The following is a 24,209-nucleotide window of genomic DNA, read 5'->3' as shown; positions in this document are numbered from 1 at the left end:
ACAAGTGAAAACAATAGCACATGGACGAGAGAGTATGGACATTGGACAATGAAGTGAATTCAGCTCATGAATTAGTTCAAAATATTTGACTTAGAAACACTTTATACATTCTGGTAGAAACCCCCAAATTTCCTGATATTATCTCTATGAATTGGGTAAGCATTTGAACAATTTAAGAATCATTTGAAAACCTGGGACTGAATTTAATCAACCGTAAACCTGTGGAGTAAGAACAGACTTTCTGAAACCCAAATTCACTTAAAAATGACATTTGTGTATGTGTGCACACGTACACAGATATATTTGTATATATTCTGTCCCTTGCTTTCCCTGACTAACCTTCAGATTTAGCAGTTCTCCCTTCCTATGTTGAATTGTGTATATTTGTATGTGCACCTATGTGTGTGCATATCTGTGTATGTGTGTCTCTGTGTGTGTGTGCTGGTATGTAGGGTTTATAATTTAAGGCTCAAGGACTATGGGATACAAGTTTTTCCAAAACTCTGAAATTACATCCCTATTTTATGAATAGGAACAGATTCATATTGTGTCTGAAGAGGAAGATCACAGCTTTCCTAAAGGAACCATTAAAAAAAAGTTTCAGAAACACCGTCTGGAATCATTTTGTTCATTTCACCATTCAATGTATGGGAGAAATTGGGATCCCATTGGGGGGTGGAGATACTTGTTCAAGGACAAAAAACAATTAAATGAACCACAAGAATCTCATTCGTTAATCCCAAAAGACTTTTGATCCAGATGGGACCTTTTCTTTCATGGAGTATGTTGAATTGTAACAAACTCAGCTATGACTGATTATTGCTTTTGACAGATTCTACATTGCTTCTCATGGCAAATTGGTGGAAATAATTCCATAATAAAGCTCAAGCAGATTTTTATTTCAGTAGTTATCTCAACACATTTCTAGAGATAGAATCTTCTTGTACAGTATTTATATTTTTATTTTTTAGTATTTGAAACATGTTAGAATCTTTAAACCTAATGATCTAGAATTTGAGTGACAAAATTAATGACCTTGTACTACGTGAATTTGGATAAGTGAAAAAAATTGTGTTTGGCTTCTGTTTCAGTCTCTCAGGGCGCTGGCTGGCACACTCAACTCTGTACAGGGTCTGGGAAGTGCTGGGAGTGATGGTGCAGTCCCCCAGGGCCAGTTGCAGTGGGGAGCCGTTCGGGAACCTGAGCCTGATGGGCCAGGGAAGGAAGGAGCCACCAGAACCCAGAGCAAGTAGCACCCACTGATAGGCACTGCGGGCTTCAGTAGACACCATGGTGGCTCAGCGGGGAGACAGCAGGAAAGAGCACCTCCCCAACTTCAGTCTCTCTCACCTCACATCTTCTGCTGGTGATTTCCATTGGCTGAGCCTAACTGGAAGCCAGAAAGGAAGCCGATTATGCATTTTAAAAGGCCTGAGTAGGTGAAGAAAGGTGAGTGCTGCATTCAGAGGTAAGTGATCCAGATTCACTTAGCACAAGGTTATTAATTTTGTCAATAAAATTCTAAATCATTAAAGATTCTAACATATCTCAAATTACTAAGAAGAAAAATATAAATAACATACAAACAGATTTTCCTGTACAAGGAAGGTAGCCAGCATAGATTCTTTTTTTCTTCAAGAGGGCTAACTACATGTACTTGAGTGTAAATATAATGTGAAAATATGAGCCTGGTGGATTTTTTACCTGTTCTTTGACAAATTACATTCACATTTGGCCATATACCATCACAGCTCTGCTGACCAGGAACTGAGTTGTTTGAGTCCTCCAGGAAGCAGATGCCAAGAAGAAGGTAAAAGAGCAAGAGATTTATTGTGAGCAACTGCAAATGGCAAAGTGGAAAAAAGCAGGAGTTGACAGGGAGAGCCTTCAGACCATGCTGCGGGGCTGAGACTAGCAGGACAAGATGGGGAGAAGGGAGGATTAAAAAGGTGGACTCCTAGAGCACAGCATTGCTCTGAGAAAGCCCCCACAGACCAACCAGGAGCTCTGCCACAAAGACCGCCCATAGAGTGGTCCCATGTTGGGAGGAGATGGCCCTGCCTTGTACCAGTATTTTGCTCATTGTTTGAGGGCCACCCAAGAAGAGTACCATGGCTCAAAAGCAGTGCCAGACCTAGGGGAGTTTCCTCCTCGAAGCTGGGTAACCAACCGATCTTTTCTTGGAGATCTGAGGTTGCATCTCCGTGTCTGCCACAGATACCATGACTTTCACCCTAGAAGGAGCACACCATGAGACAGAGGAAATCCTGAGCAGGCATGAAAGGGAAACTGTCTCATGTCCCTGGAGAAAGGCCCCTATGGAGGGAAAAGAGTAAGGCAAGTGGAAGCAGGGGTTCAGGGACCTGTGACTTGACCTCCTTCATCAGGATGGAAATCTTGAGCAAGGGGAGGTGTTGAGAAAACCAGAAACTGGAAATGCTGATTGGAGAGCACTCAGAGGGTGGCCCTGAGTTTACAAGGGATGCTACAGTTGATTGACAATGGCGTGATGGCCTGATTAGGCTGAAGTAAGGCCTCCATCAGCCTCCAGAGCTACTTTGGCTGTTGGATGGAGTGGAAGGCCTGCAGGAGGGCCTGCCTGCTCACAGCAAACATGACGGGCAGCTATGGGTGCCGGCTGCTGGGCCTGGTGGGCCACATCAACTGTGGTCAGGGTAAACACCCTGTAGCCAAGGTTAATATCTGAGCCACAGACCAAATTGGCAGTTAAAGCCGGTACTCAGGACATTCCGTTGGGCTAGAGAGGGAGAACCACTCAGCTGGCTTAATGAAAGACACAGGTGTGGGACTTTGCCAGCAAATGCAAGCCTGGAGCCACCACACAGCAGAGAGGAGTAGGAACCCAGAGTATGGAAGCCCCTTCCTCTCCTGCACCAAGTCACTCACAGCACCATGACGGGCAGCAGTAGAAGGATTAGAAACCACACCGCCCTGCTAGGAGTTGAACTTTTCTTCAACTGGCTCTTAAGCTGACCTGAGATTGCACTAGTTGGAAGATACCAAGATACTCTTAAAAGAGAAGATGAAGTTCTCATGTTTCAACTCCTATTACTGTTGACTGTCAACTTCCCAAAAGGCCCCGGAAAAACATGTTAATGGAACAAAACTAAGTTTATTAGATTTACTGTAGTATAAGAGAAAACCACCTTGGTAGAGTCTTGATAGTGCCTCAGGTTGACAAAGTCAGGGTCTGCACTGGGGGACTTCTAAGGTAGCTTCTGCAAGGTGGGGAGTAGCTTGGGACTGGGCAGGGTTTCTACCCTAACAATTCTCAATTGGTAAGCCCCGCAAGGCCAAGGATCCTGAAGCAAATCTAGATAAGAAAGATACTGGATTTTATAAGCTAGCTATTTTAGTGGATTTACTGTCTCATTTTTGGTAAGCAAGTCTTCCTGAAGCAAGCAGGTAAGTGATTTTTGCTTGGTTCCAACATTGTTTAATAAGGAACAAAAAAATGACTGGCCCCAGTGTTGTTTTAAGACACTTGGAACTATGCTGACTTCAGTTCTCAAGGGGTGGAGAATTGTGAGAAGAATCATAAATTTGTTTTAAAAAGTGGCATTTTGGGGATCTGTCTTAGCACATATTTTTAAAATGTTTCCTTTTAACATAGTTTTAAATTTCAGAAAAATTTCAAAGGTAGTACAGAGAGTTCCCATATATCCCCCACATCCAGTTTCCCCTATCATTAACATCGTAATGTGGTACACTTATCACAATTAATGAACCAGGATTAATACATTATTACTAACTAACGTTCATATTTCATTCCGATTTTCTTAATTTTCACCTAATGTCATTTTCCTGTCTCAGGATCCCATCCAGGCTACCACGCATGTTTAGTCCTCAAGTCTCCCTAGGTTCCTCGTGGCTGTGACAGTTTCTGACTTTCCTTGTTTCTGATGACGTTGACAGTCTGAGGAGTGCTGATGGAGCATTTTGTAGAATGTCCCTCACTTGGAATTTGTCTAATGTTTTACTCATAATTATCCTGAGCTGATGGGTTTTTGAAAGGAAGACCACAGAGGTAAAGAGCCATTCTTACACATCATATCAAAGGCACATTCTACAGGTTGACTCTCCCTTATCTGAAATGCTAAAGACCAGAAGTGTTTCAAATTTTGAATTTGTTCAGATATAGAAATATTTGCATATACATAATCTTGGGAGTGAGACCCAAGTCTCAACAGGAAATGTATTTATGTTTCATATACACTATATACCCATAGTTTAAAGGTAATTTTATAAAATTTTTAAATAATTTTGGGCATGAAACAAAGTTTTGACTGTGTTTTGACTTCAGTCTGTCACATGAGGTCAGGTGTAGAATTTTCTGCTTGTGGCACCATGTTGGCACTCAAAATGTTTCAGATGTTGGAGCATTTGGATTAGAGAATGTTCAGCTTGTATCAGCATGACTCATGACTGTTGGCATTGACCTTGATCACCTGGCTGAGGTGGTGTTTGTCCGGCTTCTCCACTGTAAGTTTCCTTTTCCCCTCTTTTCATACTGTGCTTTTTGGAAGAAAGTCACTACATGCAGTCTAGTCTTCAAGAGCGGGGAGTTATACTTTACCTCCTGGAGGGCAGAATTTGTGCATAAATGATTTGGGAATTTCTGCAGAGACTTTTGTCTCCTACCCCATTTATTCATTTATTTTATAATTTTTATATCAATATGGAATCATGAATATTTATTTTATACTCTGGGTTATAGTCCCATATTGTTTTATTTATTTTGTTGGTCTAATTATTCCAGCTTTGGCCATTGGGAGCTCTTTCCATTGCTTCCTTTGTCCATTTGACATTTCTCCATCATTGTGTCCTTTTTTTTTTTTTTTTTTTCCAATCACTTCCTTGCTTCCTGGAACTGCAAGCTGTACCATGTTCATTGTGCATATTTTGTGATGCAGCCTGAGAATCAGCCATGTCTCCAAAAAGCCCTGGTTCCTTTTATTGGAGAATGGTATAGAAATGAAGATCTGGGTGCTAGGTTTACTCATTGCTACTGGGGTGACATTGTTTCTAGCGGCATTTCTTTTTTCCACTTGCGTACTATATTTGTGACCCCTTCATTTGTGAATCTACTTTTATTCTTTCAATAACAATGTCACTTGAGAAGCCATAGAAGTCAGCCACAGAGTGACCTGAAAACTTGGTCTCTCACAATAAAGATATCCCACAGTACCAAAACAATTTAAACTGCAGAAGAGTCTTCCATGCACTGCAGCTCCAAAAAGTTAAACATGATCTCTCAGATGGTTTAGAGCTTTGTCCTCACCCAAATCTCATGTGTAATTGTAATCCCCAGTGTTGGAGCTGGGGCCTGGTAGGAGGTGATTTGATCATGGGGGCAGTTTCTCATGGTTTAACAGCATCCCGCTTGGAGCTGTAGTCACGATAATGAGTTCTCAGGAGATCTGGGGCTTTTTTGGTTTGTTTGTTTGTTTGTTTGTTTGACAGGGAGTTTTGCTCTTGTTACCCAGGCTGGAGTGCAGGGGTGCGATCTTGGCCCACTGCAACCTCTGCCTCCCAGGTTCAAGCAATTCTTCTGCCTCAGCCTCCTGAGTAGCTGGAATTACAGGTGTCTGCCACCATGCCTGGCTAATTTTTTGTGTTTTCATTAGAGACGGGGTTTCACCATGTTAACCAGGCTGGTCTCGAACCTCTGACCTCAGGTAATCCACCCACCTCAGCCTTCCAAAGTTCTGGGATTACAGGCCTGAGCCACTGTGCCTGGCTGATCTGGTTGTTTAAAAATGTGTAGCACCTCCCCTCTCTCTCTCTTCCTCCTGCTCCACCCAGGTGAAGTGCTGGCTTCCCCCTTTCCTTCCGCCATGATTATAAGTTTCCTGAGGCCTCCCCAAATGCCAGCATCATTCTTCCTGTATAGCCTGTGGAACTGTGAGCCAATTAAACCTCTTTTCTTTACAAAGTACCCAGTCTCAGATATTTCTTTGTAGCAGTGCAAGAACGGACCGCTACAGTCTCCATTTGTTATATACCAAAAACAACAGAGAAATTTTCATTTTTTCAATGCAAATTCATAGTTTTGAACAAGGCAAATTAGAAGTCTGGGAGGCGAAGTCCCCATCTTAGTGTGACTGATGACTGCTCACAGTGCTGTGATGAATGGGTCTCTAAACCAAACACATCAATACCTACTGGGCGTGGGAAGGACAACCTTTGTTACCTTCAGCGAGGTTAAACCCTTTTCTCTCAGACTTCGTGTTAAAACAGGCTCCATAGTTACAATTTGATCCCAAGACAAAGAAAGAAAGGTCAATGATTAAAGGCAATTCTTTACCATCAAATTAAGATGTGACAAATTTGTCTCTTCTTCACTGACAATATTTTGCTTCTTCTGCAAAACCAAGATTAAAGAAAAAAAAAACAGAAAAGTAAAAGAAAGACTAAGATTTTAAAAATTTTCCATTTCAGTTCTCTGGTTGCTTCTGTTTGTTCACTTAGATATTCTCCCTAATTGTTTTGAATACAGTAAAATCTCATACCACAAAAACTTTTTTAAAAAAGAAATACAATAATTTTGGTACAGAGAGTTGCATTTGATTCTAGTGAAGATCTGGGCTTCAGTAAAGGAAGTAAGGCTTAATGAGACAATTTATAAAAAGAAAAACTTCACGTAATTGAAATGTTAAAATATTTTATAATTCTATCGCCTAGCATATATTCACCCTGGGCAGTTCATGGGTCTTTGGGGGTCCATCTTTCCCAAGAGGCTTTCAGAGCAAGATGCCCCAGGTCTTTCTCATATACATTGCCATGGGACCTGTTTCATGAACCATAGCTGAGTGTAGCAGGACTGAGCAATACATCCAATGACACACAACTGGATCCTGCCACTGATCCAGGGACAGCATTGTCTGTGAGCTGCTCGATGAGTTGGCCTCGTGTGAAAACCTGGGTAGGTTGTGGTACACCACACTGGATTGTGATTAATCAGCTAATGGACTCCTCTCTCTGGAGAGGAGATGGGCCCCCCAGAGTGGTGTTAGGATCACCAGAGCTCCTATAATACCCTGAATTGTGGTCAAAAATGTTTCTGGTCTCCATAATTCCTGGCTTTTGGCTGCTGAGATAACTTTTTGTGCTTTCTAACATCCTGGAAAGCACTTATAATAAAAGTTATCTCCTGTGGTTACCCACGCACATCTTGGCTCCTTGAAACTTAAGAATCTAACATAATGGTAACACATTAAATGACCAAGAGTATATATTGTAGGTTTCTTGAGGACAGCTATCAAGTCTTATCTTTGTATCCTAAGTGGGCACATTTAGCAAGTACAGACACTCCCAGACTTATAATGGGGTTACTTTCCAATAAACCCATTATAAGTTGAAAATGCATTTAATATACCTAATCTAGTGAGCATCATAGCTTAGCCTAGCCTACCTTAAATTTGTTCATAATGCTTACATCAGCCCACAGTTGGGCAAAATCATCTGGCAGCACAGTATACTGTAGAGTCCCAATTTTTTACCCTTGTGATCATGGCTGACTGGGAGCTATGGCTCACTGCTACTGCACAGCTTCATGAGGGAGTATTGTATGGTATATTACTAGCCTGGGAAAAGATCAGAATTCACTGATCTTCTGATCAGTTCAGAATTCACTGAACTAGGGTTTCTACTGAATGTGCATTGCTTTCTCACTGTTAGGTAAAAAATTTTAAGTCAAGCCATGGTAAGTCAAGAATCATCTGTACTCAATAGTGAATATGATTAGTGAAAGGGAAAATGAAAGAATGAGTGAGCTAACAAGAGCCAGAGAGAGTAAATGACTTACCTGAGGCTACCGATAAAAGAGGTCAACATAATGTCTTGACCCTGTGTTAAACAGTACTGAAACTACTCATTCTTTCCTGTCCGTATGTTAAATAATACCAAGATCAAGCAAAAGTAGCTGAGCTGCATGTTCCAGGGATACTGGTTTCTGAAAAATAAGACCATAAATGAGCTAAACAATTCATTTATTAAGGCAAACTATTTCCTCAGAAAGACTGACTTCTTAGCCTGGCCTTGCTGTGTCCAGCTAATTGAAAGCTATAATACCATAAACTCCATGCAGTTCAAACCAGTTGCCTACATGAAAAGAACATCTTAAAAATCACTCAGCCTAGGTCCTAGGGTGTTATTTATACCCTACCTTAATTTTCATTTCCAGCCTAATTTTCATTTCAAGGTGGTGTTCTATCTTACTATGGTGGTTGTTATAGTTTTGCTTGATAGGTAGATTTTTCTGGTGGTCTTCAGGGGAATTGATGGTCAATACAATATAATCAGTTTTCAGTTCCCTTTTTCTTCTTTTTAAAACATGATTTCACATTTCTTTGAATGTGCAAAAATCTAAGCACAGGGAAGTATGGATGTCATTGCTTTCCTACAAGGTCTTGGAGCATGAAACAAATAAACCATTCTCTTTTTTGTTACTTTGCCTAAGGAATAAAATTATTGGACTAGAAGTTATTTCATAAATATTTCCAATTCTAAAATTAGGGTTTCAGTAAATCTAGGGAAGTGCTCACTAAATTCAATTTTGAATGAACATAATTGTTCTCTACCGTGTTGAATACAGAAGAAATTCAACATTGTCTTGACTCTGAGGTAGAAAGTGGCTTATGGTACATGGCAAACTGTGTTAAGGCCCTCTGGCCCATTGAACACTGAGTTTAATTTCTCAAATATACACAAAAATGCACAGCTCTGGACTTGCAGTAAAGTGTCTGTCATGAGAGTTGTTTTAGCCCAAATGGCTCTAAAACATGGCTGTCAATTCCAGACGTTTCCAACTGGAAGATACAACAGCCACCACATGTCACACAATGCACCACACACAATGTAAACATACCATTCACGTCCACACTCAGATATTTATGGCATTTTCTGTGGTTGCCATGTCAACTCATGGAGCAACCAGGCCATTAAATCATGCTGTCAGCAGGCCAAGACAGTAACACTACAAAAAAATTCCAGTTGCTGACATGAAACATTACATTTATCATTTCAAGACCTGTTTTTTTCCAGCTGCCTCTTGCTTTATGCTCTTCACTGCTTTCGAACTGGTCTTTTAGGGTACAAGGAGAATACAAATGAGCTGTTTAAAATGCAACGGAAATCCCAGCCAACTCTTGAGTACTTTTACTTTCGTAGAACTTATTTTTTTAAGGTGACAATCTTGAGGTCACATGCCAAGAGAAGGGATGGGCTGAGAACTGACATATTATTGATATAACTGGCCAGTTTTTAACTTTCTAGCCTGGATTCAGTCTTTTCTTTCTCTCCTCAGCATGAAATTGTTCTCAGCAAATTTCTAGATTTCAAGCACATTCACTCTAATTTCTTCTGAACTCTGATGTCTTCTGAAACTCTGATTTCTCCTTAGGAGTTCCCATTAAAAAATTTTTTCAGGGTCATGTAGAAAGAAAGCATGCAGAAATCTCATCAACAGATCTGAGAGGTCGACTCTACAATCAGTAACAGAGACAAAGAGCAGATTTTTTAGGGCAGTCCTGATTTTTCTTGATTATATTAATTTCAGAAAATGTGAATCACTGAATGTATAACTAGATGTAAATTAAATGTTCTACCATTAGAAGGCTTTTCATATAAATTCATAATCAGAAAAATTTTTTCGTGTCACACTATGCACTAAGAATTTTAGAAAATAAGGACATTGTGACATTTCGGTGTATGTGATGATGCAATTGTCAGACCATGACAACTGTGCATGAATAGAAGGAGGATGCGAAGCCAGCCTGCCTTGCCTCTCGCTGTCTCTCCTCTCCAGCGGCTGTGCTTCCTCCTCTTCCCTTTGGCCACCTCTGAGCACATTAAGCTTGCAGGATTGTGATGGGATTTAAAGGCATTTCAGCTACTCATGTGCACAGCGCTCTTCTCCTCATTCTACCTGGAGAACAACACTAAGAAGGTACAGTCAGTGAGAGCTTTCAGAGGAGAACAAGTCTGGATGAGAATCCTCTCGAACTGGGCATCAGAATAGGTTTCTCCTCCTCACTCATCTCTCTGTGACACACAGCCCTCGAAAGGCATGCCATCCCACAGACATTTTTCCTGGAAAAAGAGACAGAACGTAATCAGGAAATGTGAAAATAAAAGAAGAAACGATGGGTTAGAGAACATCCAGGCTATTCTCACGGAGCAAATATCTGGGGGCAAAGGTGAGAGAGCCTGGGAGCAAACCCGAGGCCCTCAGACGCCTGCTAGCTCACGGGGAAGCGGAAGGGGAAGAGCCCTACAGAGCCGACTTTGAAACAGGCAAACTGGAGACCAGAGCTGGGACTGGATAATATGAACTGGGTCTTCAAGGATGGGTTAGCAGTGTCTGACACTTGTATATGGGGGGAAAAGAAACTTCTAGACTGAAGAAACCCTTCAACATATGCCTAGGGCTGGGGAAATAATGATGCAGTCCCAGAAAGAAAAAGTAGATCCTGTGCTTTCAAAGCGGATTAGGCAAGATACAGGAAAGGACCAAGCCAGGGAGGATGAGGAGTGCCTGGGTGAGGAGACTGCAGCAGGAGAAGTTTCAGTGGAAAGGGATGTGGTCAGATCCGTGCTCTTGGGTGATGTTTGTAAATGAATCTGATGAGAAGGGAGATGAAGCCATGAAATCATTAGAAGTTCATTAGAATAATTGGATGTAGGAGACAGCAAAGATAATAATAATAATAAAAGAGGATTTAAAATTATGATTCAAAGTCTGAATGTATTGGGGTGTGGCAAAAACTCCTCTCCCAGAAATTTAGAGCGTAAAAACAATACCTTTAGAATGAATAAATAATAGTATAGTCGCACAAAGTGATAGTATACTGCAATGAAAAAAGAGTGAGCTATAAGCACAAAAATATGGTTGAATCTTGCAAAGATAAAAGTTGAGAAAAAGAAGCCAGTCACAGAAGAGTCAATATGATGTGATTCCAATTATTTAGAGTCCAAAAATGAATCAAGCTGCTGGCTAGATGGTTGGGATCTTGGGGAGGGTAAAGTCGTTGGCTGGAAGGGAAATAGCCGGTGGTTTCCAAGGGGCTGGTGGTGTTCGTCTCTCGATTTGGGTGCTGGTTACAGGATGTGCTTGGCTTGTGAAAAATCACTGGGTGGTACATTTATGATATGTTCACTTTTCTTTCTGCCTGTTAAACTTGGATAGAAGTTTTTACAAAATGGCACATCTTGCTTTGGAGATCTTAGTTTAAAGAGGCGGATTGACTGACAGGTGATCTTTAAATGTCCAGCCCTTGAATCTAAGTACAAACGGGGGTAAACAAGGCCATGTTTCTTGGATTCCAGGAAATTAGGAACTATGATTCAGCAAATTAGAGCATTGCGTCATGTAGTGAAACCCAACATCTCCTGGCCGCAGTCCTCCCATCTCTCAGCCAGACTTGGACGCTAGCTTAGCAGCCACAGGCCTGGAAACGGTCACCACAACCAACTCATTGTCTCATTAATTTCAAGGATGTAGAAGAATAAAAAGTGATAAGGGCAAGGGTGGGAGGCTCTCTGTTAGCAGCTTCAGAATAAAACCAGTGGAGCTCAGTTCCTGCCAAGAACTCGGGAGAAATCCATCATTCCTCTTGCCTGGCCTGTGGTGAGCACCACTGTGGTGATAAGCAGAGAAGCCTGTAATGATTAACCGGGCATGTACATACAGTGGTCACCCACACACACAGACTTCTTATCATCCAGGAGCCCAGCACTTTAATACTGAGTCATACCAATGTTCGGAGAAGGAAGTTTGCCGCCACTAACACACTTCAAAATTTGGATTCAGAGTTAATTCCTGTAGTTCAGTATAACCCTTCCCAACTGCTTCCTACCTAGAGGAAAAAGAAGTAATTGAATTAAAAAAAAAAGTCCCAAATTATTCCCTGGGTGGATTCCTAAGAAGCATTTCATAATGAGAAGTTTCCATAAATGCATTTAATAGATTCTTTGCAGACTATTAACCCCTTGAAAAGGAAGAAGGAACAAAGCATGAAGGTAGTGTTAGAATAAGGCAAGTACCCAGAAAAATAATGTGATCTACATTCAGAAAAATCTCCTTACATTATCCACATTACTTCAATAGTACATATAAGATTCCTATAAAATTGTGGCTTATAAGCAATACTTTCAACTTCCCGTCAGAGCTGGTTTAAGCAGCAACATAGTTTTTAAAAATATTTTTTGGAAACTCTGATACAGAATGCATTACATTTTTTATATAGAATTCAGTATTATTCAGAGCTATTTTCCTGATATGAACAAACTTGAGATCTCTCCCCCTTCCTCCCTACTTTACATTTCCGTCGTTCATTCCTTCAGCAAATGTCGCTGAGCACCTTCTGTGTGCCAGGCCCTGTTTAGATTACTGGGGACATAGAGGGCAGTAAGTTAGGCCTCATCCAAGCCCACTGGACCTGACATTCTTGTTGCTGTGGCCTGGTGCAGTCTCATTCCCTCTGGTGCTGACTTTTGTAAATTCCTCCCAACTTTCCCCACCTCTAGTCTGTCAGCTTCCATCCCTTCCACAACTCTGGTTATTAGAGTACTATCCTTACAGATCAAATCTGACCATTTCACACCATCCTTCTTGCTTCCTTTCTGTCTTCCATTCCATATAACAAAACAATACAAACATGCAAATTATTCCCCACCAAACAAAAGCAAAAGGAAACGAAACCTTTAATGGGATAAAAGGAAAGTTCATAGGATAAGAAAGGAATTCAGAGTCCTTTGAAATCTCATTCCAGATCTTTTTCCCAAGGTCCTGCATGTCTTTCTTGGTGTCTTCTGTAGGCCCATTGATGCCTCTCTATGTCAAAACGGTTTCCCTATTTTGCCTTTATTTAAGTGTGTCTTTTGCCAAGAATGTCCTCTCCCTCCATTTCTGTCTATACAAAGTTCCCCATGTTTTACAAGCCAAATTCAAATGCTTCCTCCTTCATGAGACCTTTAGATACTGGTATCCTGTTGGTACCTCTTGCCAAATCCATGTTCATGTTGATAGTTTGAATTCATCAGTGATGAGAGTATCCACACCGTGGAAACTGGCAAATGCTGAAAATCAGAGCTTGATTTATTGTTTCGTTGTTTGTCTAGACTTAAGAAAGTGGTGGAGAAAATGTTAATATAGTAGGTTAAACTTAAAAATGTGCTGCGTTTATAGCCATTATATTATGAAAACACATAAAGCATACTTCAGGAAATATTTTTTGAGTATTTGAAAACTGTTATCCAATTCAACAAAGAAGCCATTCATTCCACTGATGAACAACTAAAGTCCCAATATATGTCCTCATTGTTTCACTTTCATTTTACTACTTAACATCAACAAAAACATCAACTAACATTCATGTTGGAGTTGCATTTGCTCATCATTGAGGTGAGGAGCTTCTTTGCAGAATCTGAGAGTGATCAAGAATTGATTTGTAGGCTGGGCATGATGGCTCACACCTGTAATCCCGGCACTTTGGGAGGCCAAGGCAGGCGCATCACTTGAGGTCAGGAATTCGAGACCAGCCTGGCCAACATAGTAAAACCCCGTCTCTACTAAAAATACAAAAATCAACCGAGTGTGCTGGTGCCCACCCATAGTCTCAGCTACTGGGGAGGCTGAGGTGAGAGGATCACTTGAGGTTGCAGTGAGGTGGAGGCGGAGGTTGCAGTGAGCTGAGATTGCACCACTGCAATCCAGCCTGGGCAACAGAGCGAGACTCCTTCTCAAAAAAAAAAAAAAAAAAAAAAAAGAATTGATTTGTAGTTGGCTATGAGTGCAAAAGTTCAGCAAAATCAGCAAAAGAATTCTGTTAAAATCAATTAGTTATATGGAATTTATAATTAATAATATTTTTTAAAATATTTAATTGACAAAAATGTATATTCAAAGTATACTATGAGATGACGTGATATACATATACATTGCGTAATGATTACCACAGTCAAATTAACTAGCACGTCCACTACTACTCGTTACTATTTGTGTGTGTGTGTGTGTGTGTGTGTGTTAATCCTTAAAATCTGCTCTCGTAAAATTCCAAGTTATCAATACATTCTCCAATTATGCATTAGATCTGTAGAACTTCTTCATCTTATGACTGAAACCTTGTGCCCTTTGACCAAAGTCTCCCTATGTCTCTCACTTCCCAGCCTTTAATCACCACTACTCTGTTTCTATAAGTCAGACTTTTTTTAGATGCCATGTATTAGTGAGATTATGCAGTATTTGCCTTTCTGTGTCTGGCTTATTTCACTAGGCATAATGTCCTCCAGGTTCATCCATTTTGTCACAAATGGCAAGAATTCTGTCTTTTTAAGGGCTAAATAGTATTCCATTATATTCTACATTTTCTTTATTCATTGATCTCTTGTCAGTGGACACTTAGATTGTTTCCATGTCTTGCTTATTGTGAATGATGCTGGAATACACATGAGGGTGCAGATAATTCTTCAAGATTCGGATTTTGTTTCCCTTGGATATATTACCCAAAAAGGAATTGCTGGATCATATGATAATTCTAGTTTTAAATTTTTGAGGAATCTCCATACAGTTTTTCATACTGCAGCACCAGTCTACATTCCAACCAACCACAAAGGCTCTCTTTTCCTCACACTCTCGCCAACACTTGTTATTTCTTGTCTTTTTGATAATAGCCATCCTGAGGTGTGAAGTGATAACTCATTATGGTTTTGATTGTCACTTCCCTGATGATTAATGATGTTGCTCACCTTTTCATGCACTTGGCCATTTATATGTCTTCTTTGGAAAAATACCTACTCATTTTTAATTGAGTTATTTGGTTATTTTGCTATTGAGTTGTGTAAGTTCCTTATATATTTTGGATATTAATACCTTATCAGATTTATGGTTTGCAAATATTTCCTCGCGTTTCATAGGCTGCCTTTTTGTTTTGTTGATTGTTTCTTTTGCTGTGTAGAAGCTTTTTAGTTTGATGTCGTCCTGCTTGCTTATTTTTGCTTTTGTAGCTTGTGCTTTTGGTGTCATATTAAAAAAAAAAAACATTGCCAAGACCAATGTCAAGGAACTTTTCTCCCATATTTTCTTCTAGATATCTGTAATAAACACGCACACACACTTTTTGCCAGAGAGCCATTTGTTAGACATTTACCAGAATATAGTAGTCCCTCCTTATTCATGATTTTACTTTCTGCCATTTCCATTACCTGTGGTCAACCACAGTCTGAAAATATTAAATGGAAAATTCTAGAAATAAACACTTCATAAATGCTAACTTATGCGCCATTCTGAGTAGCATGATGAAATTCCTCACTGCCCCACTTTGTCTTGCACAGGACATAAATCATCCCTTTGTCCAGCATCTCCACACTGTAGACACCACCATCCATCAGTCACTTAGTAGTCGGCTTAGTTATTTAGTGTACATAGGGTGTGGTACTATCTACAGTAGCAGGCAACCAGTGGGGTCTTGGAATGTATTCCTCAAGCGTAAGAGGGCACTACCGTACCACTATCAGGCTGAGGAAAGTATCCTCTGGAATTGCTTAGCACAGGAGGAAGAGGGAGGACTGCCCAGCTTACCTGCTCACCTGCCCCTAATGTGGCTCCTCGGAGGCCCCCTGCACTACCATGTACATGTGATGCCCCAGCAGCTCCTCCCTGCTGCAGTCTCCTCCTGTGGTTATTGTGGCTGAGCCCTCCCTCAGACCTTGTTCCTCCATCCCTGTAATCCTAGATGTGTTTTCATTCCAAGCAAGTCCTCACATATTTGTCCTGCATTGGTTAAGCTCTCTAAGCCTTAGTTTCTCCATCTGTAAAGTGGGAACAATATTAGTATCTACCTCAGAGCATTGTTGTAAGTAAAAAGAGGGTAATGAATGAGAAACTCTTGGCCCACCGCCCTGGCACACAGTAGGAATAATGCCAATAAACATCACAATAGCAAATGTGGCAAATATCTGCTGAGTACTTGTGAGACTTCCTTTGGAATCTCTATTTATTTACTTTTCATGGCAATCCAGTGAGATGGATTCCATGTCACTCCCATTTTACAGATGAAGAAACTGAGGCACACAAAAATTAAGATATGTGTCCAGAGCCCCACAATTGGGGATGTTCGGTAAGCTACTATTGAAGAGTTAGATAACATCAAAACATGGTTTTCAGATATACTCCCCTTCTCTCTTCTTTCTTTTTCTCCACCCATTTTTCTTTATTCTTACATTCTCTCTTATTCCGCTGCATTTCTGATTGCTCATTTCCACGTTAGCCACTTGAAAGGAAAAGGGAGAAAACGTCAAAGAAGGTTCTTTGTTTTTCTGTGAGTGCTTCACTTTCTTTGGTGCTTCCTTTGGGGTTTTATTGACTTCTTAAAAAATTGTTTTGATGTAACTTCAAACTTGTAGAAGAGTTGCAATATCTGTGCAAAGAAGGAGGAAATATACCTCATTCAGATGACACATTTATTTCCATTTTCTCTCATGTGCTTTATCTTTCTTTAGAACTCTTTGTCTTCTCTCCACCTGTTGTTCTCCAAACATCAAATTGATGCTGTCAGCTGTCCTGGCTTTACAGACTGCTGTACCAACAACTTGTTTCTCCAATTCCTCTCCTCTATATTCTCATATATGATCAAAGTTATAGTTGCCTTTTCTAATTACAATTTTCTTCCTGTCTGTTCACAGCAGAGTCCTTTCAGCCACAAGTCTTAATAGTTTGCGTGAGTGTTAATCTGCTTCTCATAGAGTCACCATGAAACACACCTTAGACAGGTATGTGCTATGCTGTCCAAAACCCTTGGGTCTGAAAGTGTTCAGAATCCAGCAACTTAAAGATTTTTAAAGATAAGGTGAACAATATTCCATGTGTTTAATAATATACCCAGTGGGGTCTAGGGGAGCAATCTCATAATTCAACACAAATATTTCTGCAGCAAATGCATGCAGAATAAAAGATTTTACATATTCTCAGTACAGTTCATGTCATGTTAAAATTTCAGTATTCAGAGCTTCTTGCTTTTTGGAATTGCACACAAAGGGTGCTGTAATTTTTTATATGGTAGGGGATAGGTTCAGATAAATACTTTAGTGACTGATCAACTATATAGCATCTAAATTGCATAAAAATTTAGTAAGTAGATCAATTTTATTTTAATTGACATATTAAAATGATTATAATTTCAATAGAACATAAAAAACAGGATATTGACAGCTAAATATCCCTACATACACCAGAGTAGGATTAAAGTCTTAAAGATAAAAAGCAAAGACTAATGCTTTGTTTTACAACAAGAAGGTCTTCTTCGAAGTCATAGGGAAACAAGGTCTCAGCTGTAGCAAATGGTGTGGCCTTCCAAGAGAGCAGGACACATTGTAACCATGGGGACTCCAGACTGTTAATAACATTCTATATTAAAGAACCGATAGTCTGTAGTCCCAGCACTTTGGAAGGCCAAGGCTGGCAGATCACCTGAGCTCAGGAGTTCGAGACCAGCCTGGCCAACATGATGAAACCCTGTCTCTACTAAAATACAAAAATTAGCCAGGTGTGGTGATGGGCACCTGTAATCCCAGGTACTCAGGAGGCTGAGGCAAGAGAATCGCTTGAACCCAGGAGGCAGAGTTTGCAGTGAGCCAAGATCGTGTCACTGTCCTCCAGCCTGGGTAACAGAGGGAGACTGTCTCAAACAAAACAAAACAAAACAAAACAAAACAAAACAAAAGAATAGGCAGGTCTATGTACCAGATCACAGTCCATACAACACATTAGTTCACATAAGTGCAAATAATACATTCTATTCTATGATAGCACAGCTTGTTATCACATGAAATTATCAGCTTCCTCATTGTATTGTATGCTTCTTATGTTGACTAAATAGATAGAATGAATATTCCCCCATGTAGCAACCTCTATTGAGTCTTCTTTTCTCTGAAACTTTTAAAAAATACATACTTTCTACCAAATTCCACCTAGCATGAGATTGGACACTACCTCAAACTTTTCTCAAATGACTTCATGAGTAACATTCATTTGGTACCTGTAGTAGGATTTATGTATTCTAAGCTAAGAGTTGATACTAAACAAATATTTGAGATTTGTTGCAATAAATCTAAAGAAAAAAACAGCAAATTTCAGTTGGGATGCAACTTAAAATTATCCTAAATATATAAAAGTTTTTGTGATGAATTTATTGTTACATATAATATATTCTCAATATTCACTTACTGAGGTTGATTAACTTTATGCTGTTTTAAGCATTGGGAAACAAACAAATTGCCACAGTCAAAAGTCAAATCAGAGTACCAGTGATGTTATGTTTTAAAGGCTTCAGTATAAGTAATGAATTGCCCAATACATCATGGATGATTTTAAGATATTCCTTGTTGGAGTAAGAGACCAGAAATCACGTTTGCCAAAAGAACACTCTTTTCCCAAGAATGCAGCAGGGCTCCCCATCCCCAGGAACAAACATCACTTTTTTCTTGATGTTGCCCTTAAAATATGAGGCTGAAGTTCAGAGTTAAGCACATCCTGGAATTAGGAACTCTCCCCAGCACCAGGTGCAGGGAAGTAGGCAACTTTGCCATTGGCTTATTTTTTTAAGGAGACTGTGCCTGTACTCTCTGAGCAAAGTGGCAATATCTGCAGCTGCCTGCCTGCCACCAGACAGCCAGTCCGATGTGAATTATTTAACAGAAGGTATTGCAACCTCCACTCACAATAGAGGAGGCTTCAATATTTGTGGGTGACACCCTGACAGGCTGCAGGATCAAAGCCAGGATTTTAGAGAAGAGGTGCATTTGAGCAGTGCCCGCTGGCCAAGGAGCCGTCATGACCTAGGGGCAGAGGAAGAATGCCAATCCATGCTGCAAGGGTGGCACATTCCAAGGACTAAACCAGAAGAAGTAAGGCCAAGTGCTGGCAAGAGGGAGCCACAAACCAGAATGATTACGTTTTTAAAGCACTGCTTCCTGGTTCAGACATAAAATTATATTTAAATGTCCTGCCTCTTTGCAATCAAAAGAAGCTAACTGAAAGAAACACGCACTTCAAGGCTGTAAATCTGAAACTTCCTAATCCCCGAAAGTCCACACTAGACTTCTTGCCTCCATGGAAACAACAAAGCATTCAGCCAACTGATTGGCCTCCAATGAATTTTAGATAAGACAGCTTGGAAGGGAATGGATGTGATTTTAATGCAGAAGAAAGCGCTGGAAGGGAGGTCCACTTGGTTCATATTTGAATAAAGCAAACAAGGCAGACGAAAGGCTGACAGCTGTAAATGACATTGTCAGTACAAAAATTATCAGCCAGTTTACAATCTGTTTGCTTATGTTGAACAAACAGACTGTGTGTGGCATCCTTCGGCCTGGTGAATGGCAGAAATACTTGCGGGCTTCAGAAAAGCTATCTGCTCTCCTGCAGCCCGGCCACAATTAGATCGCCATTTGACAGCCACACTGAAAAGGAAACTGTGTCCTCTGCCTTCCCCCACACTCCCTTGCCTCTTTGCTTTCTCTTTTCCTTTCTTTCTTTTTCTTGGTCTTCTTCTTCATAAGACAAGCACTGAAGTTGGGTAGAGACACTCGTCCTGTTGTATCAATGGCGTGAATTATGTTAGTTCTGTTGCTGGATCAAGTCGTTTACTGATGTGTCTGACATTCCAAGTGGGAGATCTTCAGTAACCTAGCAAGGCTCAGCGCCAACAGTCTTCATTTTTTATTCCTTACAGGAAGCAGAATCCAGGAGCTCCTGAAAGAATGCCACTTTTTTCTTCTTTGTGCAGCCTGTCTCGCAGACCGTTTGCTTTGAACTTGCTAGCATTGCATTTGGTGCCGAAACAAAACACAAGCAAGGCTGTGGAGCTCTATTTCCCCTGAGCAAGGCCCCGATGGCACAACTTTCAGGAGGGAATAAAAGCTAGTGGGCGCTACCGCTCCCGGGGAGCTATGCTGAGTGTTTAACCCAGCCCCCAACCTGAAAGGAATGAGTTGTGTGGTCCCATTGCTTAATCCCCTCTGTGTTCTGCAAACTCATAACACAGAAATAGCTCCTTTTGTTCAAAAAGAATGGAAAGCAAACACAGGTACTAATTTTATCCCTCACGTTCTCAGAGGCTCCCTCTTGTTTAACTGCATCAGAGAGATTTAAGCTGCTGGGAGTGGCTTTTTTCACCAGGCCCGAGGCTGTTTGGGCACTGGGAGCGTTTTACCTAACAGATGCCAGCTCACCTTGGAGTAAGCGAGTGACACACCTCCTTGCCCTGGGCGACAAGTCACCTCTGTAGAGCGCACACACTGGAAAACAGAATAACCTCATAGGAAGACAACAGTCTACAAAACCTAGAGTTTTGATTTTCATCTTCTACCTTGTGTATTGTCATTATTTATTGTGTCTTATTCTTGCTAGAGTTAGCCAAGAAGTTATTCATTTGAGGAGAGTATCAAGTCTTTCTGTTATGCCTTCCTTTCTTTTCTCCTTCTTTAATATAAAGAATCGATTTAGAGGTACTTGGTTTGTTTGACCGGAAAAAAAATGATGATAGGTGAGTATGGTGTGTTCGTCACAGATAAAGGGTACATCACAGGCACACACAAAGCCGGAAGACCGTGGTAATTACTGGTAAGCAGCGAAGCATCAAAACACCTCTTGTGTGAAAGTTCATCCAATTACCACTAACCTAGAGAGGAGAGTTATGTTGCACTGTGCTTTTCATTTTAATCTAAATGGCTGTTTCTTTTTCTCTGATATGGCCATCGGTCATAAAGAGTTGACCATCATTAAAACTGTTTGATTTGGAAGTCTGTAGTGTTTGGCTAAGAGGGCAAATGCAAATTTGATGAAAGAATAAGGATAAATTTACATATCAGCCTCAGCTCACATGGAGAGAGTAAACATTCTGTTTATCTCGAGTGTCACTTTATGATTTCAGGAGAATATAAAACTGACCTTGGCCCAGTCATTGTAAAAGGCCTAAATGAAATATACGGTTGTCTAAATACAATTTACTCAAGTAGAACTTGTCAGCAAACCCTGTGGAACTCAGCAAACAGGACTGGAGAGCGCAGCGAAAGAATTTTGTTCTGATAAACTCCAAAATGAAATTCTGGAGCAAGGAGTAGGTGAATAAGAAAGGTTAAGAAAAAAAATCCTACCTCATGAATTTTATGGTAATTAGCGTGAATTAAAACATCCTATTTAGCTGTAGTTTTAGGCTTTAGTTATCTAAAAATTAGAAAATAAAAACAAACAGAAAATTTTAAAAGCCAATGTTAACACTGTAATGTATAGTATTCTTTTACCAAACCTTTGTTTTATCATTTGGGGACAAGAGTAAGATCATCATTTGTTTGGTTTCTAGAAACCAATTGATTCCAGGAACTTTAACACTCCATAGGTAGTTTACACTGCAAGAGGATAATTCCTTTTGGCTGTTTAAATCAACCACGTTTGCATTTTCCACAACATTTTTAATTAGTTTTTTCTCAAGCTAAGTCAACATTCATCACTGGGTGAACGAACGTCAGACTTTGTTCATAATGGAGGCTTTTGAGTGTGCAGAAAAATATTCCAAGACAATTGCAGGCATCTGAACTCATATTTCACCCCCACTTTCTTGTACCCAAAAGTTCAATGTGGAAAATGAAAGCATAAAATGAGATTCTTTTATGGAGAAAAGTTGATGGCATAAATAGAGTAAGGGGGTGAGGGAGTATATACATATTTTTAATTTGAGCTATTCTAGAAAATTTGCCCACAGTAGAGCAAATAATAATAATAATAATATTCTGAATGAAATAAAAGAAAGGTGAAGAAAATTTGGCAGAAATGAATAGTTTTAATTACAAAAATAAAGAATATTCTTGTAGGACCTATTTATGCATTTACCTTTATAGCCCACAAAATATTTTTTAAATAAATAATTATCTATTTATATTCACATAGAATAATACAAAGCTTTAACAAAGACCCCATAAGAACTTCATATCTGAGTACCATTTGCAATCGATTTACAAATAATGCTAGCATCCTTAGCGACTTCTTCAGGCAAGGTTATACTGGGGGTTTTTGAGGCTAAGCAGGTGAGAGTGCTAACATAAATGAGGAGAAAGTACCTCATTGTTACCAAAACTGTAGCCAGGCTTTCCACATGGGGTTTGAAAAGAGATTGACATGTTGCCCTCACTGGAAGGAGAGTAAAATCAAGTTTGTGTGGGGTGGGAGGAGAGGTTGTATGTATCTGAGGAAGTCAGGCTGTTGAAATGCTTTTCCTCAGTGTCCTGTGTTCACATACAGGTGAACTGGGAGTACCGCACACAGCATGGCTTCCAGCCTGAAGTGACTGTAAAACGCCAGTGAATAGAGAGGCTCAAGGCTGAGTAAAGGATCCTGCACACTCAACAAGCTCATCCTTCTCTGCACCCGAGTTGTTTATAGAGTCCCAGTTACAGAGCTTTCAGAAGGTGGAATTCGTCCACAGCACACTATTGATGCCTATCGAATCTAAGGAAATTAACTAAGAAGGGAAGAAATAATCTTCATAGAGGGATTTGAGAACCCAGAAGACGGTATGGGCCTGGCAGTGTGCATGCTGCAAACTATGCACCATCACTGGCCTAAAACGCACCTCTGTGTGCATCATTTACTCACGTTTAAAAATCACCCTCTACTTGTTCCCCTGTGACCCTCATTGGACTATATCCAGACAGCACTAAAGTGATAGCCAGAAAAAGTAGAAACAACCCATGTGTTCATCCACTGACGAATGGATCAAAACATGTGGCGTGTCCATCCATACAAGGGGATATTACCCAGCAGTCAAAAGGAGCAAAGAACTGATGTATACCACACCATGGCTGATTCTCAACAGTATGTTCAGTGAAAGAAACCAGTCACAAAAGCACATGTACTGTATGGTTCTATTTATATGAACTGCTTGGAGGAGGCACCTAGTGGTTGCCAGGGGCTTGGGGTGGGGGTGGAGGGCAGGAATGGGGAATGCCTGCCCCCTCCATGGGGTTTCTTTGTGGGGTGATTAAAATGTTCTAAAATTGGTATGGTGATGGTTGCATGAGTCTGTGAATACACTAAAACCACTGAGCGGTACACTTTAAACAGGTAAATGTTATGGTATATGAATCAAATCTCAATGAAGCTGTTAGAGAAAAAAAAACAAAAGGAAGCAAAACCTGACATCTAGAGTGTTATGGAGCCAAAATGAGCTTTCAAAAAGAATTGCGTAGGCCCCTGAGGAACCATGGAAAGCAACATGAACGTGAACTCCAAGCAGGCCATGGGCCATCTCCAACCGATTCCACCCAGGTGAAGGGAGCAGGTGTCAGGATCAAATCCTGACTTAAAATTGGTAAATATTTGTTGGTTATCTATGCTGTACTAGGCATCGTGGCCCACAAGGGAGAATAAAATTTCTTGTGGAGCTCACAGTCTAGGAGAGAGGCGAATATATGCAATTAGCCAGACCACAAGTGGCACAACCATGCATGTCATTAACAGTGGGCTTGGAAGTGCAAGGGGCATCCACTTACCTCTGGGAATCCCTGCTGCAGAGCAGAGAAATCAGACAACAAGTTTTCTAAGTTTAGATTTTATTCTATAGGTCATGAAGAGTCTCCAAAGTTTCTTTAGAAGAAAAGTGATAAGATATTTAACAGAACCCAATGTTAGGTTCTGTGCTGGATCCCAGCACAAACGCACGAACGCAAGCTTGAGGATCCATGATTCAGCAAAGCTTCAGGTCCAGGGAAAGCACCTGGAAGCTTCTCCCTTTGCAGCATTGTTGTAGGTTGAAGGGATTGTGTGGTTCTCCAAACACCTAACAAGATTCTGGATTGCATGAATACTATTAAGCCTCAGATGCAAGTTGGAGTAAGTTTACAATTCTGAGACCTGAAGATCACATCTGAAGGCCTCATTCAAGCCTAGATACCTCATTTCCAAGGACCACATATAGAGGAATATGGGCAGGACTTGGGAAGAGCCAATAATTACAGAATATAGAGAAAGGTGGAAGAAAATGTGAAAAACCCACTTAGCCAGGGCAGGTATCCAGCCTTACCAAGCCCCTGCTATGGACTGGGTGCTGTGTATCACTACCAGCATTACTTCATTTAATCCTCAGAACCCTAAAAGGGAGAAGATGGGTAATGATATTATCCCCATTTTACAGATT

General features: G+C 40.4%; 1 long non-coding RNA gene across 1 annotated transcript; it reads left to right on the top strand.

The window, feature by feature from the left end:
- The first annotated feature begins 2,742 nt into the window (after positions 1-2,742).
- Positions 2,743-23,074, top strand: LOC100611128 (uncharacterized). The gene is made up of 3 exons (XR_001712150.3): positions 2,743-3,426; positions 16,705-16,791; positions 22,316-23,074. It is a non-coding gene; the product is annotated as an uncharacterized LOC100611128 (long non-coding RNA).
- Positions 23,075-24,209: the final 1,135 nt, after the last annotated feature.

The sequence above is a fragment of the Pan troglodytes genome, chromosome 21 (genome assembly GCF_028858775.2).
Source record: "Pan troglodytes isolate AG18354 chromosome 21, NHGRI_mPanTro3-v2.0_pri, whole genome shotgun sequence".
Taxonomy (NCBI): Eukaryota; Metazoa; Chordata; class Mammalia; order Primates; family Hominidae; genus Pan; species Pan troglodytes.
The sequence above is the reverse complement of the archived record's forward strand: the minus strand, read 5'-3'. Positions and strand labels throughout refer to the sequence as shown.